Raw genomic sequence first — 18,875 nt, forward strand, 5'->3', positions numbered from 1 at the left:
TGTGTTGTACATACTGTAAAGCATCTTTGAGTGTCTTAAAAAGCACTAGATAAATTTGTTTCATTGTTATTATTATCATAAATAAACAGTCATACTGTTGTCTGCTCCTCCAAGGGAAGAAATGTGCTTGTATTATCTGTAAAATAATGGCTAGGTGTTGTTAGCTCATAAATGGATTAATTTACGTGGTCGTCTGTGTAATTGACTAGTTATTAGTAGCTCCAGCTAAGCTCATGAGGCTATGTGCTAACATCATTATGTGAAGCTAATGCTGGCTATATTATTAGCTGAGCGAACACTGCAGCTCTGCTTACCTTTTGGATTTGACATGGCAGTGCTTTGGCCAGCGTGTCAACTGAATTGTTTTGCTCTAGAACTTCGACCAGCCTAGCTGCGAAGTCATTGGCAGAAAGACTCGTTGCAGGTGTGGCTATTATGTCAGCTAACTGAGTGAACAACAGTGAACAACATTCTTCTCTGCTGTGTAAAATTCTGCCGCACACCTTATGCACACTAATGTGTGCAGTGGTTGGGAATCACTTGTTAGGTTTTGAGAAGTCTAGAACTGATTAATGACATTGCCACAACATGTCAATTGAGTTACGAGCTTAGTTACAGAGGGATTTAAACAAGTAAGCCAGGGCACCATTGTAATGGGATAATTTCTAAGGAGAATAAGTGAGGGACGACCCCAGACTGTGCTCATTTCCCCATTTGTCAAGGACACTCTCCTGCGTCATCATTCACTGTGAGCAAATCATTTGACTCAAGGTTATGTTTTTTTGGTTTTTCTTTTTCCCGCATTCCTAATTTAGCCTCGAGCAAAGGCTCCTAAAGACGGCACGGACACTCATCCTGACAGCTCCATCTGGACTCACCACGTGGGCCTCGGATCACAGAGCGCGCCATGCGGGAATCCCTCCCGTTGCATGAAAAAAACTGACCCTCTGCCCACTTGGCTCCGCCTTTTAATCGCCATTTTCCCGCCTTTGATACGAAAGCTTTATCGGCCGGGACCATGAGGGAGATTAATGTTTAACCCAGAGAACACTCCCAAGGAGATTTACTGTTTGATTCGCTTCTCTGTGAAATGTACACAATATGGGATTCGTTGTGTGTGTGTGCGGTTGGTTTTGATTGAGATATGTGACGCTACCACAGTTTTACGGCGGGACTGCTATTGCGGTGTCCTTGGGGGAGGTTGTGCTGCTGTCTCTGCTTCGGTTCACACCTACCTACCTACCAGCGACTCCATCCATCAGACATGGGCTCGCGAGCAAATCACTCAGTGGAAGAGGCAACAGCAGCCATCCACTGACAAAATGGCAGGCCGTCGTAATAAATTCACAAGTCAAACCTTGATAACCTTTGAAACAGTTCGTAGTATGACAGTTTCAAATTGTAATTCATTCATTCATTTCCTTTCCCGTTTATCCTCTCTAGGGTCGCAGGCTGCTGGAGCCTATCCGAGCTATCTTCGGGCGGGAGGCGGGGTGCACCCTGAACCGGTCGCCAGACAATCGCAGGGCACATAGAAACAAACAACCATTCGCACTCACATTCACACCTACGGGCAATTTAGAGTCTTCAATTAACCTACCATGCATGTTTTTGGGATGTGGGAGGAAACTGGAGTGCCCGGAGAAAACCCACCCAGCCATGGGGAGAACGTGCAAACTCCACACAGGCCAGAACTGTGAGGCAGATGTGCTAACCAGTCGTATACCGTGCCGTCAAATTGTAATGATTGTTAATACCATATTTAGCATCTCTTAGCGTAAACGCGTTTGTACTGTAGTCAACTTGCTTAGTTTGCACAACAACATTACTGACAATATGGCAGGTTGACTTCATACAGGTTATTACTACCATTTCAAATAATAATTATCGCTAACACCATTTTTAGAGACCATTTAGATACTATTCTCAGAGACTGACTTTGACACACTTAGTGCAACATTACTGACAAAATTGCAGATTGTTGTGAAAATCCCCAAGCCAAATGGTGATAACGTTAAACAGTTTGTACTACAGTACTACCATTTCAAAAGGTAATTATCGTTAATACTGTACTCAGCATTACGCAGAATAAACAGCATTACGCAGAATAAACAGCTCTTTAGTCCTCTTTGACGCGACATATGCGCAGTTAGCACAACATTACTGACTGGCATAACATTTCAGATGGTTACTGATGCCATTTTGAATGGGAAGTATCTTAAATACTGTATTTAGCTTCTCCGAGAGTAAACATCCCGAGTCAACTTCTCTTTGATGCAGTTTTGTACAACGTTACTGACAAAACAGCAGATCGTCAAACCATGATAACATTTTATCCACTACTTTAAACTACTACTACCATTGGATTTTGTTATCAGCATTTAACATGTGCTCAGTTAGCGCATAGTTGCAGGTTGTCATAAAAATTCTCAAGTCAAAACCGGAACATTTTAAACAGGTAGTACTACTGTACTTGGTAGTGTAATTTCACACTTGATGGGTGGGCAGGAACTCTAGAGACCCAATTAATTGTATACGAGTAATTAAAAAGTCAATTTTGCATAATAGGTCTGATTTAAAGGTCTAATTGGAATTATAATTTGGGCCAGTGTATATGGAATCCTGTTTCGGAGGGGGAAGTTGTTCCTCAGTAAGACGGCGAAGAGGGGGAGAGAAAAGAAAGCGGCAGCGTGGCATCATGGGTGTATATTCCGAGCGTGACACCACAGGCGTGCATTTCAGCTCCATTGCCTGCCGTCCTGTGCGTGACCGCCACCGAGGAAAGGGGTGCGGGGAGAGGCAACCTCGCAGCAATGGTGATGGGACGAATGTTCTTGGCCAGACTAAATTTAGAGATGATGTGCTGTAGCATCAATCCTGATTAAGCCTTAAACCGCAGAGCCAGTGAGGTGAATATGGTGCCGGGAAGGGATGCGGGAATCTGTCTAATGTAAGCGCCTGGCATCCAATTCGCACGGTCACGGTGTACCCGTCAGCGTGAAAACCCCAGTGGGATAATGTATAGCTATTTTGAGCATGTTAGCTACCAGGTTGCCAGTCACCATAGAAACTAGGAGGATGGATGAAGTTTGCGCGCAAATCCGTCAGCTGTCCATTGACTGCGTTGACAGTATAACGCTAACCTGACTCAGCAAATATTTCCAGAACAACAAATCTTTACCTCCCAAGACCGACCTATACTTTACTGTATTGTATTTACTGGGTGTATTACTTGTATTTCATACATTATGCCATTGTATACCTTTTAACACCCAATAGCATAGCTGATTCTAACATCACCTAGCATACCTGTGGGATAGCCACTTTCACGTGATAGCTGCTCCACTTGTGCTAGACAGTGCAATCGTTGCCCAATGGCTTGAAATTATACCAAGCATTAAAGCTTAACTCTTCGACCTGAATAAATAAAGATTTAAATAATTGCAGCATTTCCCCATGGAAATCGACGCTTTTGAAAAGTGTAGGCAACAACGTTGTCACATGGGCCTGCAACGACTCAAAATGACGTAATAATACATGTAATGCCAGTAATGTTAATGTCCGATAGAACAGCTGATTGTAACATTCCGCAGCCTATCTGTAGCATAGCTAATTCTAACATTCCATTGAAAAGCCATAGCATAGCTGATTGTGCTGTGCGGTAGCATAGCTAATTCTAACATCCCATAGCAAAGGCATTTCTAATGTCTCGTAGCATAGTAATGTCATAGGTGATTGTAACTTTCTGTAGCATAGCCGTAGTATAGCTGATTCTAATGTCCATTAACATAGCTGATTCTGATGTCCAGTATGCTAACACAGCTGAGTCAAACATCCTGTAGCGTACAGTATGTGTTTCTAATGTCCCACAGCATAGTAGTGGCATACGTGTTTGTAAAGTCCTGTACCATAGCTGCAACATAGTTGATTCTAATTTACCGCAGTGTATCTGTTTCTAATATCCGGTAGGATACCTGATTAAAATGTTTGATAGCATAGCTGATGCTAACATCTTGTAGAATAGTTGATTCTAATAGCTAATTGTAATCTCTGGTTAGTATAGTGGTTTCTAATGTGTGGTAGTACAGCTGATTGTAATGTCCGGTACCATAAGTGATTATTCTGTTCAAAGCTTATTCTAATATCCCAGAGTTGTATCCCTTTGTCATGTAAATAATATAAACCAAGTTATAAACCACAGCAAATGCGCCATCAGACAGACACATACCGCTGCCTTAAAAAAAAGAAAAAAAAAGGCCTTTTTATTTTCACGCAGCAAGTTTGTACGTGAGCCTGACATTTTAACGGTCATCACCTCATGCATTATGGATGGAGTCATAAACATAAATAAGCGCTTGTCTGACAGGTGTTTAAACTTTTTTTCTCGTTCGATCGTGAATCAAAGTGACTCCAATTCCCTGTGCAGACTAAGACAAAATTATTTAGTTGAACGTGTCTCAGGCATCATTTAGGTTTCGACATCGCCCTGCTGACATTTGCGCTGAAGTGGAAAATGATCCCCTATGAAGATAACTTACACGTGATTGTTTATTGCACATTTACCTTTTTAATGCACAAGCTTGACAAATTTAAAATGGATGTCTTTCATGTCAAATGTTCGGAGTCGTCATCTTCCCTTAATTGATTATATTTGATTCAAGCCTCAACGTCTGCTTCAACATGTCTTGGAATTGTGGAGGAAATAATAGTAAAAAGTAGAAAGCACTAATAGTTCTTTTACCACAAACATGCTGCAGTAAAATCGCTATACCTAAACTTTCACAATAATTACAGTGCAATTTTGTATAAAATCCAACCAAATTGTCATGAGAACGTATTGAAGGGTGATTAAAAAACAGGTCTCATCCTGAGGGCTGCAATTATATATAACTTTATATATAATTATATATGTATAACATTTATATAATTGGGGTATATTTTTAGTAGCAGTCCATAAACTAAAATTAAATAAAACGGTCAGTGAAGCACTAATTACGCCTCACTTTTTGTGAAAATCCTTCTAAATTCTCAGGAGACAAGACTGACTAGTATCCACGACGTTTTGGGTATATTGTAAGCCTATGTTATTTTCATATCATTTCAAATGACAGAGTGACTTTTTCGTAAAATATCTTACTAAATTCTCATGAATACTGACAAAAAAAACAACAATTTAGAAATTAGAGTTGGGATAGATTATACATTTTCCTCATTAAAATAATTGTGCTTGTTTCTTTGGTACAAATTCCTACTAAATTCTCATGAAAAAGTCTGCCTCACAGTTTTGAGGACCGGGGTTCAATCCCCGGCCCCGCCTGTGTGGAGTTTGCATGTTCTCCCCGTGCCTGGGTGGGTTTTCTTCGGGCACTCCGGTTTCCTCCCACATCTCAAAAACATGCATGGTAGGTTAATTGACAACTCTAAATTGCCCGTAGGTGTGAATGTGAGTGCTAATGGTTGTTTGTTTCTATGTGCCCTGCGATTGGCTGGCGATCGGTTCAGGGTGTGCCTCGCCTCTCACCCGACGATAGCTGGGATAGGCTCCAGCAGCCCGCAACCCTAGTGAGGATAAGCGGTAAAGAAAATATAAAAATAAGAAAAATAAAATATGTGCCTTGGCTCCCACTGGTCTATAGAGTATCTTATTTTACAAGGATTACTTTTTGCCCAAACTCCAACTAAATTCTCCTTAGGACTGCCTGGGTGGGGACAAAAACCAGGCCTCACCAACAGGGGATAGAATAACCGTCCATCCATCCATTCATTTTTCATACCGCTTTTCCTCACCAGGTGTACAATTATTTTCCTCGTGGTCATTAAAAAACGTATTTACTAAACCAAAGATGGCATTCTTTTTGTTAAAAAAAATTGTAATGAAAACAACAAAATGGATAATGAAATAATAATAATAAGAGTGAGGGGTATAAATGTTTCCTAAAAGTAATTAAAATAAGAAGAACATAAAGCTTCAGCAATTAGTCTAAAAAAAATTAGTCTGTCTCATACTAATTTAAATGCATTACTTTTTTTACAAAATCCTAAAAAAAAAAAAAAAAAAAAGCAGATTGGATAGTGATAAAAACAGATGGTAGGAGGTTGAAGTCAAGACTGTATATTTTTCCCCCCTTAAAAATCCTTAAAATAAGAAGAAAATTAAGTTTGGCCGATCAACCCAACAGATGAGTCTATATATTTGCAGTTTAAGAGCATTACTTTTTTTTTTTTTTTTTTACAAAATCCCACTAATTTTTCATGCCAGTGGCCTGACCCACCATCCGAAGCCTGTCATATGATGAACATATGATGTGACATGGAGAGTAAATATCTGCTGGTACGCCTCCCTCATTAACCCTAAAGTTGTGATGGATTCCCCCTGTCTAACGTGCGTATAATCACGTTACGTTAAATCGCATATTTATTTAAATATAACATCACTTGGAGGAGCTACTACGGCATTTGCATGCAGCAAAGTGCAACTTGACTGTGATTCATCATGTAAATCAATGCAGCAGGCTTGTTTTCACGCAGGATATTCATAAAGAACGACTCATCGTGTCACTTTTGTTGTCGAATTAGCTCCGGCTCGTCCACAGATACTCTTAATTACAAGCCCAGCGGGAGGGCACCGCATCTTCCCCCACCCCAGGATGGCGAGGCCTCCTTCCATCACATCACATCACGTTGTGATTGATGGATGTGCAGGTTACGAGTATCCGTCACCTGCCAAAAGGCCTCAAGATGGGCCGGATCACCATCCATTTGTCATTTTATCTTCTGCAATATTAGACCCAAGACTACAAATTTATTCAACCTTTATTTATCCCGGTGAGGCACTTAAGAACAGATTCTCATTTGCAATGCCGACCTGGCAGCAGACAACAAAGTAAGTATGAATAATAATTACTTGTTTGAATATAAATAAGTAAATAAATGCCTACTAAGTGAATCGATTTTTCTTCTTTGAAAATTGGAATATGATAAGAAAATAATTTTTTAGGTCAGAATGAAGTTTGAGAGACAAAAAAGACAGAATTGTACAACAATTGCAATTTGCTTTTTTTGAAGCAAATACAAATAAAATTGCAATATTGTGAGAAGTAATGATATTTTGCCAATTCTCAAGGAAAAGGGGTAATTTTCCATGAATAATCTTTTTTCTAAATTCTCTTTTTTTTTTATAGGAATTCTTACATAATAACTTTAGTAGTATTATAAGTTTTGTTATTTTTTTCGGGAAAAAAAGGAGAGTGAGAAAAAGATTTTATGTATTTATTTTTAATAGAAAATTGTAATTCAACCTAAACATAACAGTTGGTATGGGACAGTAATGTCAAACATTTTTATGTCAATAAAGTTGCAATATTACACAAATAAAGATGCCATCTAGGGGAATAAAGATGTAATATTCTGAGACAAAAAAATATTGTTTTGAAGAAAGTCATAATCATGCCAGAAATACCAAGATAACCTCTATTTGTCCCACAATGGGGACATTTGCAATAAAGTCGTGATATTATGAGAAAGTTGTCATTTTTCCAGTGGAAAAAAAAAATTATGTTTGTCTTATTTGAAGTCCTATTTTTGTAAGAAAAAAACCCTTGTAATATTAAGGGGAAAAGTCATGTTAGTTGAGAGACAAGTTTGTTTTACTTGTACAACGTCATATTATGAGAAGTCTTCCAAGGAAAAATAGTCCGAACTTGATGTGAGGTATAGAGATTACAATATTTTGTGTTCTTTCTATTCATTTGCATTTTTGTATTGAGGAATTCTTTTTTTTATTTTAAGTCATAATGTGACCCAAAAAAAACATTTCTCACAGAGAGCATCCAGCATCATGAAATGCTTTAATGCGGACTCTTTCCATTTTTAGCGAGCTGTCCACATTTTTACCATTTTGAACAGGAAGTGAAGGTCAACTCTGCTGATCTCCCCGTGCAAAGAAATAACATCCAAATCAATGACACATTGCCAGGTATCCAACTTGATTGCTTTTTTCCGGGGTTAGTGCACCTCCACTGGAAAGTTCTCTCCATTACGCCATACCGCCAGTCAACGTTATTGATCAACGCTCGCCACCGTAATTGCATCGCCGCCTATTTAATTTGCCGTGAAGCTTGCTCGTTAATTACTCTGTTTTCCGCGGAGGCAGAGCTATTCATCCGGGATAGTTTAATAAGCCTCACATCCACCGTACTGTCATAAATGCTTGGAAACACAGAGTCGCCTTTCTTGACGAAATGACTGATAGGAGCCAATTGCCTTTACTTTAATTAAATAGACAGTGTTTCGACAAGTTTATTGTTGACACATATTGTGATGTCACTGCTGTATCCCAATATTATCGTTGGAAAAAATATTGTGAGATTTTATCGTGAAGAATGGAGCTGATTGCTATTACTTTGTAACACAATAACACAGGTATCGTGATGTCATTGCTGTATCGTTATATCATTATCGTTAGCAAAATGTTGTGATATTATATCGCGTGTCGATATTATGAAAAATGTTACTTTGTTGTGATTACCCAAGTGCTTCCACAAATGTTTAATTAGACAGCTACAATGTTCTTTTCCTATATTTTTGGCAAAATGTGATATTGTATCATGTCTCGATATAAGAATTTGCCGTTACTTTGTTGTAATGAAATCAATGTTTGTACAGGTTTTCCAGTCCCATACAGTAGACATTGGGGTCTCATTGCTGAATCGTCGTATTATCATTGTAAAAATATGATGATAATATTATATCATGAAGAATGAAAATAAGTGTCAGTGTTACATTGTTTGAAAAAATAATACGTTTCTACAAGTTCTCGTTATGGATATCATTATCATTGGAAAAATAAAATGCACACACCCTCAGATAAACAATAGATATATATCAAAACAAGCCCCTGACAGTTCGTGGGTCCGCCATTTCTTCCCGACTCCATAAGTACAGCTTTTGCTTTGCCGCAAACCAACATTTAATAAACAAAAGCACCCAAGCAGGAAATTCATTGCAAACTGAGATGTTTCACACTTGAAGGACGACGACACAAGTTCCAAAAATGAGCTTGGTCTCCATCCAAGCCTTTCAGAGCACCAAAACATCTGACTATAATTCCCCACTTGACCACCTCCCCACCCCCCCTTAAAAAAAGAGCCAATCTTCATGGGCGGCGAGGACTTCCTCTTAAACTCAGTCTCGCTGGCAATCAATCTTCACCTGGCATCTTAAATCTGTCCTATGCGAGACCCCCAAAGAAGCATTTCAATTTCTTTGTGGCAGCCAGCATATGTTAGCTTTGTTGGGCTGAACCATTATGAAAGCCAGACGGGGGGGGTGGTTGAAATTTAGACAAGCTCACTCCAGCAAAAGTGATTACAGATGATTGTTCAAAGACGTCACCCGTCGGCCGCAGTGGCCGCCGCTCTCTGATTGGCCCGTCCGGGATAGGGACGCCTCAAAGCAGATAAGTGGTCAGAAATGCTTATCAGACTGCGTGTTAATAATGCATTGGCAGCCTGTGGCGTGTGTATAATTGATCAGGCTCTCTTAGAAGTTATGCCTATAAATATTTCAGGGGTCACTCAAAGAGAAAGTAGAAGCTTATCCACCAACAACCATCAGCTCCCACGCCGCGTACCCTACATTCTAAATTGCGCAGTAATCTTTTTTCACACATTAACTCATGAGGACATAGATGGCTCTTTTATCGATCGATTGTCGACATCCCAGCAGGGCTTGGAGTTGGTTGTGCTGTGAGGATGAGGTGTGTCAGGAGGAGGCCAATACAAACACTATTTGCATATCTGTTGTCGACCAATACTGGCCACTCGTTCCAGAGTAGCATCTGCACCGCTTGGACACTGGTTGAGGAGTATCTGCAACATTTGCACAATCGACATTGTCCCAGATTATCGCACTAGTTGTCACTTTAAACTGCATACATTCCTTCAAGTCTCGGCGCCCTTTGCACAATAGTCATTGCACCGGACTATTGCTATATTAGTCATTCGAACTGCTCTAATTGCTAGAGGACTCTGCATCTTTTTGCACAATTGTCAAAAAAATAAAATAATAATAATTGTACCGGCATTACCAGATTACGAGCAACCTTTTATTGCTCAGTGACTGTTTTTCTCAATGTCTTTATGTCTCAATTGACTGTCTGTTGTCGTACGAGAGCGGCTGCAACTACCGGAGACAAATTCCTTGTGTGTTTTTAGACATACTTGGCAAACTAAAGATTAGTCTGATTCTGATTCTGATTCTGATTTGACTGTGCAATTACTTTGGCGATTATCGTGACATTTCAAAACTGTACCGATGGCCCATTGTAATTGCTGAGTTTTGTCAGCACTCGTGATAAATGACATTGTCATCCGAGTTGGAAAAAGGAGCACACACAAGAATAACAAATTTGACATTTTACACCTTGAGTATGAGTTTTCAGCATAGACACGACACCAGTTGGTCAGCCTTTGTGCTTAATTGTTGCTGCAAAACATGATTGTAATAACTAAATGCATAAAGCAACCCCCTTCCCCACTTAATGACTTATCTCTCATGAATTAAGTAAACATAAAACAAGCGCTCGTAATTAGCCACCGGAATAACCACCGATTGGACCTGAATGTCAATTTATGTTTGTTTTTGTTTTTTCATTACATTAGCATACATTAGCCATTTCTTTAGCATGATTCCTCCAGAGCCCCGGGGGTGGGTGGCAGCATGAAGTAGCAATGAGGAGATACTTTTTCATTTCAGAAAACACCTCACAAGGAGGCTCTTATGTTACATGTGCAGGTTAGCTAATACCAGCAGCAAAAGAATATTTAGTAGTTGGTAGTTGAGCGGAGGATGAGTCATTTCCAGTTCGGAGTAAGCGTGTCTGTACATTAATGTCAGTGGGACATTCATCACATACAAGACGTTTGGTGCGGCTCTGACATTGTGGAGCTCAGTTATGTTTGAATTTGAAGGACCCTTGGAATTGTCCAACATGACCCAAAACTGGCCGCTTCAAACCAAAATGGCAGATTTCGTGTGTATTTTGGGGTACGTGTTCTTTTTTGTGGGACTACTTATGAGAGACGTGCCAACCGGATTTCATGCCACCAAGTGAACCCTGCCTCGGGGGCCGAATTTTCAAAATGTTCCATGGGACGCTACCAAGCAGATTTTTCATGATCGTACACAAAACCCATCCAAGACCAGGATAAACACGCTGCCAAATTGAGTGACCTTTTGAGTATGGAAAACCCTTCAATACGGGAGTGTATGTGGACTCAGAATAGTAAGAAGCACAAAGTCTCAAGGACAAGTTTAGTTTTCCAAAATTACCTCAGAACGGCCTCTTCAAACCAAGATGGCGAAATTCTTTGACGTTATGGGTTCTTCAGACTTTTTTGTGGGTCAACTCATGTTACACATGAAAAATTCCAGGGGGCTAAGACCCGTACAATTGTACATTTTCTCCAGGATGAACACTGCAAAATCTGAATTTTTTAGTCTGGCAAAGTCTTCAAAACGGAGATTAATTTAACCTCAAAATAGTCAGCAATTTCAAAACGACAAACTTGGCTACCATGCTCTACTCACATGCAATGACGAATAGTTTTTCACAACTTTTTTGTCATTAATCTGTGTAGTATAAAAGCTTCAAATTTGGTAGTGATCAGTCAAAATCTCGAGAAAGTCTTTTTTTTTCTTTTTCTTTTTTTAAGGACACCTGGGAATGTGGCAAAATAGCAGACTTCTGTGTCTATTTAGGCATGGGTACTTGAGACTTTTTTGTTGGCCAACTCATGATAGATATTCCAACCAGATTTTATGCTGCTAAGTGAAACTGGCTTCAGGGGCTGAATTTTTTTTTTATAATTCTTGGGGACAGGACCCTTAAAAATCATGAATTTTCTCCAGGATGAACCCTCACATTTGGTCAATTTTTCCAGTCTCAAAACATGGACTTCGAGTATTTGGCCTCAGAATACTAAGAAGCAGAAGAATTGCAAACCACAAAGTTACAAGCAGGATTCGCCTTGAGAAAGTGGGCGCAAAGGCCCCTTCGTTAATGTTTTTAAAAGATTGTAACATCCAATTACAATAGTGTCCTGATAAATATGCCAACTATGTCTAAATACTGACAAACCACCCTATGCCAAGATCCTTTTCCTTCAGACCTTCACGCTCTGCAGTGTTTTGGCTTTAAATCAAAGTGCGATTGTGGCAGATTTGAATAAAGATAAAGATCTCAGCCTGACTTGATAAATCACCGATGCACATTCACCACTTTCAAAGTCTTTCGCAGAACAGAAGAGAAACTCAGCACTGCTGTCGGATTAATATCATATTCTAATCTGTGGAGCTGAAAACTCTGAATGGTCGACCTCGCTGCCAACACCCTGCTGCGAGGGTTGGGGCGGCGGGATTAAACTGCAATTTAAATCCTTTCATTCTCTTTTTTTAGTCGGTATGACTCAATCAAGCAGCTTACCTGGTTAAAACTATTAAAACTATACCTGGTTATTTTTAATTTCATTATTTATTTATTTTTTTGTCCTGTTCGGCTGTCAGGTCAAGCAGAATGGAAAATCTGTATACCTTTCATGCCGGAACAGTTTTACTGTGTCACAGTGGAGTTTTTAAGCTTCCGCTGTGGTATTATAATTGAGGTTTATTGAGAATCAGACTTGATCAGTCTGAGGACAGGAGAAGAAGCATGCAGGACAAGGGTCGTGAACCCGACTGTGCAACTGAAGTGTGGTGACATTATGTGAATTATAAAAGTCTTCAGGACGAGAGTATAAGTGAGGGGATACACACGCGATTTGCATATTCCTGAGTTATTTGTGTGTGACCCCACACCCAGTGAAAGAGTCCTAGGGGTGTGTGTCTGCGGATACATGCAAGCGAATTGATACCGTTTTACATGCACAAAGACTGACAGAAGTGTCCTGTAATTGCTGTAGCCGCACCGCGGCGGTTGAGGACCCCACCCAATCAATCGAGGGGCGGGATCAGGCCCAGGGGTCCACCCGAGAGCAGCCCGGCCCCACCGAGGCGCCCCGACAACTGGCCACCCGGTGGGGGCCCGAGGGACCCAATGCCACCCCCCTATTGTTTGTGGGGCAATACTGTGACCTAGTGGCTATTTATACGTATTGTTGGGATTAATTAAACCTAGCCGATTAAGAAAACATCTTGTGCCTTGTTGTTACTTTGTATTTACTGGTAAAGCAATTGATATAGAAAATAAGGGTGGAATAGTTTATTTAATTATGTGTTAATGAAAAGTTGTACTTCTGTGATGATGAGCAGTTATGGCATGTATTTTATTTTATTTTAGTTCTGTGAAGATGATCATGGACAGTTCCAACGTTCCCTCATTTGTTTTTTGTTTTAATTCTGTGATGGAGAGTTAGGATGTTTTCTCTTTTTACTTCTGTGTTGACAAGACATTGACGACATGTTCTTGTTTTGCAGTTTCATCTCTGTGAAGAACTCAATTTGTTTATGTCACTGATAGTTAACTAATTGCATTGCTCATGTTATAATTAGCAGCCAGCTCCTTTCCTATGTTGCAACAAGTATGTATGTAACCCTTTCCATTTCCATGGTTATCATCACCCTTGGTGCCCTGCTGTTGTGACATCACAAAGACAAAGCAAAACCACATTATTGGGATTAATCCTTTAGCTGCTCATTGCGGTGAAATCTCACGACATTTGCTTAGGTTTTGAGTGATACTGATATTTTGGATCCTAGTGAGGATAAGCGGTACAGAAAATGGATGGATGATATTTTTGGATTTTTTTTTTTTTTTCAAGAAACATTTAATTGAATCCCAAATTGTTTTACTTTCGGTTGAGCAACCATGCAGTCATAAGCAGAGTTCTAGCTTCAATGGTGATATCTGAACTGCCGGGTATCCACGCGGGGATGGGAATCAATATCTGTCCAATGAGGGCGTGTAACACAATCATACAGGCCAATTATGAGTGCAAGGCTATGATGGCTATAATCACCACTCAGATTTCACCTCCAGAAAAATCTGGCCTCTTGTTGAATAATGTAAGAGAATGCCCCATAAATGTTGACTGCTGACAACAGTGGAAAACAGTATTGACATGAACTGAGAAAACGGTAAAGCCCTTGTTGTGGCGAATTCTCAAAATAAGCAAACTTTGATGCCATGCCACAACCATATTAGGTGGCATAAACAAAAAAAAGATTTGCAATTTGGCATTACCCAACTGTCTCAGACACCTACTTCCGGTAAGGGGCCCTAACTCTGAACCCTAACTGTAACCCAGTTTCCCAACGTTTATTGCGCAAAGGTAGATATTTTACAGAAAATCTCACAGCACAACACACACACACAAAAAAACGTACGTTTAGAAAAAACAACGTATGTTTGTAAACTGTAATAATGATGATCTCGTCTCAATTTACTCACAAATTGAAGTGAAATCTGGGCCTCTTTAATTGAACACAAAGCTATTATTCTACAATTAAGGAGACTGATAAGAACTGTAGCCCCTAGCTGAGGGTGCTAGCTAGCTAGCCCGAAATGGTCCCAACCAGCAAGACCTAACCGCACCGAGACATATGATCAGCTTGCCGGGTTCTACCTTCAGCCACGCTATGATAAAGGATCCTGGCAAAAGTAAGCAATTCATAACTAAATCAAAACATTTCGGACAGAGCTGCTGCTGCGAAAATGCTCAAGCTGACTCTCCCTCTGGTTCCAGACAAAATCCTAACTCAATACTCGATCCTAAACTCTAAACCTAACCCGAACCCCCGACTGTAAACCCTAGCCTCTAAAAAAAAAAGTATTTTGATTTTATTCTTTAACTTATGCTTCGTATTTTGTAGGAATTGTAGTAATAATAGAACATTATTATTGCAAAAAAATATTCTGAATGCTTAAAATATATATTTTAATATATATTTTTTTCTACTAAATGTTTTGTTTTTACAAAATACAACTGAATTTCAATTACAAGCAGGAGACGCATGAGGCACTTTTATTAATTACATATTTACTATTAGCACATCGCTTTAATATTCATTATAGTGTAGGGTCAAAAGATTATTAGTTTATTTATTTTTAGATATTCTGTTGTCTTTATTTTATGAATGTTATGTATTCATTTGTTTCTAAAAATATATAATATAAAACAAAATAAATGCAAACCGCCATACACTACCAGCGCAATTATAAAGCTATTGTTAAATTAATAGCTCATAAGTGTACCTCTGATTGGTGAAAGAGAGGGCCAAATTAAAGCCTGCAGCGTTTGCTCATAAATGTCCTCGTACACCGGGTAATTACATATTTATTGAGTGTTATGTTGACAGTGAGGCTAAAGTGTGGGTGAGGTGCTACTGTAAATCTTGAAACTGGCAGCGGCCAACATGGCTGAGAGCCTGATGCACGCTTGCGTTAGTTGGTATTGCGGTATACAATAAAATATAATGGCTTTGCAGCGTGGGGTAGTAAATTTCCACTAGGGCCTAAAAAATGCACACGTTAACGTTGAAGACTTTGTGTAATCGGACAATGGCTTGGTGTGAGTGTTGTACTTTAGTTTTTTTTTTTTTACAGACGTTTATGGCTTCACTTCCAATTGTTGCTGTCCAATGAAAATCGGGTAATTCCAAATGATGTCTACTTGGTATAGGGCATCCATAGATAACCTTGGGTGAGGAGCCACATGCTGTTTCACCTACTCATTATTATCTGATCAAACGCCAAAACCTGTTGTGGTACATTTCCATGAGTCTTGATGTCCAGCTTTGTCCACTGTAGTGACTGATGTACGACTTTGACATCAAAGACTCATGCCTATAGTACATATGTAAGGTAAGTCCAATGTCATTGAGTTGTAATTTTGGACATTGGTTGACTTTTGCCAGTTTTTGAGGTTTTGTGACAATAAAAAGTGTCCCTCTCTATTTGTGCCCCTTCAGGAAGCCCGCCCGTGTAATGAGGACGTTGGTCCCAATTGGAAGGTTAATGGCTACCAACACAGTGGAACCCCGACAGATCACGAGAACTGCATGACTCCGAGGGCAATTTCACATAGAATCTCTGCTTTTTGTGTCCATTCTCTGTGTGAATGAGTCGGAGGAAAATCCAATTCCAAAAAGGCAATGGGATTTGAGATGGGGCGGGGAAGCAAATTGCACCAAGGTGATGCCGGACCGCTCAAGAGGACCTCGAGGAAGCAGAAGAAGGAAGAGGAAAAAAAGTAAGTTCCAACACAATAGAGGACATTGCTGTTATCTTTGCTGTTGGTCGTGTTTTTATAATTGATTTGCCCCCACGGCACAGCGGTTGGGCAATCACAAAAATCCTGTCACTCCTCTTCTTTTGTGCTGTACACTGATGAGGTCATTGGCTCAAGGTGGCCCCAGTTACTTGTCGCTCGGTCCACATAGGAGATGGTCGAAGGGGTGGAGGACATGCCGTATTGGTTCAGACTATTTTCCTTCTTCAGTTACATGGGTAGTGTAATGTATTCTAATATATTAATGAATAATCCCTGTATTATGATATCATTCACAAAAGAGTAAGAAATTGGCTCGGTAGCCCGTTGTGGGATTTTTTTTATTTTTTATTTTTTTAATTCAACGCCCATAGCCAGTTTCACTTACCAACAAGATTTTATTTTTTTTTGTAATGTCCATCAAATTCGAAGATTCAACAAAACATGCCCGAAAAGATACAAAGAGTCTGACATTTTGATTTAAAGTGGCAATTTAGGGTCATTTTGGTGGGATTTTACAATTGGTAACATCTGGAAATATTTGAAAACTCAGCCCCTAAAGCCAGTTTCACATGGCAACATGAAATTTGGTAGACATGTCTATGAAAAAGTGACCCACAAAAGAAGTCTCAAAAGGCTATTCCTGAAAAGATAGAACTATGCCATTTTGGCTGAAAGAGGCCAATTTAGGGTTGTTTTAGTGAAAATTTACACTAGTAAGGAGCATCCCCTGGATTTGTTTCTTTAGATTTAGCTCCCAAATCCAGTTTGTCCATTTTTTAAACATGCCCAAAAAAACCAAAGTCTGCCATTTTGGTTTGAAGAGATCAATTTATGGTCATTGTGGTGACAATTTGATCCCACTGAAACTTTAAAAAAAATCAGCCCCCAAAGCCAGTGATACTTAGCAACATAAAATGTGGTAGACGTCTATTGTGAGTAGATCCAGAAAAACGTCTGAGGAACCCATACCCAAAAATACACAGGAAGTCTGCCAATTTGGTTTAAAGTGGCCATTTTTGTGGCATCCCCTGAAATTGTATTTTATTTTTTTTAAATTCAGCCCCCAAAGTCAGTTTCACTCACGAACATAAAGTTTGGTAGGTTTGTCTATCATGAGTAGACCCCCCCCCCCAAAAAAAGTATCAAGAACCCATGCCCAAAAAGACACAAGGAGTCTGCCATTTTGGTTTGAAGTGGCAGATTTTGTCTGATTGCTACCAAATTTGAACCACATATACTCGACAAATAGTCAGCACTGAATTGCAAAGAATTTGAGTTGTGTGGGCGAAGCATGGTGGTGAGGTTTGATGACTCTTAACTCAAGTCCACAAGGCCTGAACCTGAAATGTACAGATGCAACAACTCCCCTCCCGGCGCTTGGATTTCTTTCAAACGAGTCAACAAAAAGGAAATAAAACAAATCAAATAAAAAAAGACCACCTCTACCACGTCCATTTCTCACCAATATGAGCAAGACGCATTTGATGACATACTGTATGATGTTGTAACTTCGCTCGACGGAGAGAAGTCGATGTGAGTGTGACTCGGCTCTAACAAGCAGCCTGTGAGAGTCCTTGCAGACTTCATTAGCACCATCTTGAGAAAAAGGTCCTCACCTGCTCTGACGGACCTCCTCTCACATTGCCACCGCCGGACCACCTCCAGCGAATATGTTCCTGCGTTTGCACATCGAGCGCGCGTAATTAGCACGAATGAGAAGTGGGGCGGTGGAGGGATTGAACAAGGTGCTGCGATGCATAAAAAGACTCCCCAATGAATCGCGTCGCATTTACATACGCAAACATTCAATTAGTGTCAGAAATGCTGCAAATTTGTCTCCGTGCACTCGACATGGAGAGGAGCCAATTGGGTAAAAAAAAAAAAAAACCTCAGTGATGAAGATTGCATTTAATTTCTCATTAGTTTACATGAGAAAATAACAACGTAGCAAGAACACAAACAAGCTCAGTTGCGCAACAAGTCCCTCCTCCAATCAGATCCCGATCAATTATATATGATTGACAGATGGACTAAACAATACAGAGCAGAAGGAACAGCAGGCGGCCATGCTCATTGAGCAGGATGGCTTGACACAATGACATGGACTTTTGTTTGCACTATATGTCCGTCATCAGGGACGATTTCCCAGATGACGGACAGCTCCATAGTGTGTGTGTGTGCGTGCGTGTGTGCGTGTGTGCGTGTGTGTGTGTGTGTTAATAAGCAAACCTCCCCACAGGCACAGCTGGCTCCTCGCCTTGCCTTGTTAGCCTGTCAATATGGAATCAAAAAGAAGAACCACAATACAATCAAGTGCGTCTCTTATGTACATTTGGCATACTGTAACACAAGCTCCATGACGACAGTTGCGCTTTATTAGGTACACTTACAGAATCAAAGGACATCTAATACAAATAATATATTCTACCTTAGCAAAGAGATTCAGAATGTATTATCCCCAATTCCAATGAAGTTGTGATGTTGTATAAAATGTAAATAAAAATAGAATCAAATGATTTTTGACACAAAAAAATAAAGCATCTTCTTCTAACAACAAAACGAAACAAAATAACTAATTGGAAACCATTGAAAATGCCTTTTTCGATC

General features: G+C 39.8%; 1 long non-coding RNA gene across 1 annotated transcript in view; it reads left to right on the top strand.

The window, feature by feature from the left end:
* Positions 1-16,482, top strand: part of LOC133488525 (uncharacterized) — a 90,692-nt gene extending 74,210 nt beyond the window's left edge. The window contains exon 3 of the long non-coding RNA XR_009791677.1: positions 15,967-16,482. This is a non-coding gene — a long non-coding RNA (uncharacterized LOC133488525). The remainder of the gene's footprint in view (positions 1-15,966) is intronic.
* The last annotated feature ends 2,393 nt before the right edge of the window (positions 16,483-18,875 follow it).

Source organism: Phyllopteryx taeniolatus, chromosome 14, assembly GCF_024500385.1.
Source record: "Phyllopteryx taeniolatus isolate TA_2022b chromosome 14, UOR_Ptae_1.2, whole genome shotgun sequence".
Classification (NCBI taxonomy): Eukaryota; Metazoa; Chordata; class Actinopteri; order Syngnathiformes; family Syngnathidae; genus Phyllopteryx; species Phyllopteryx taeniolatus.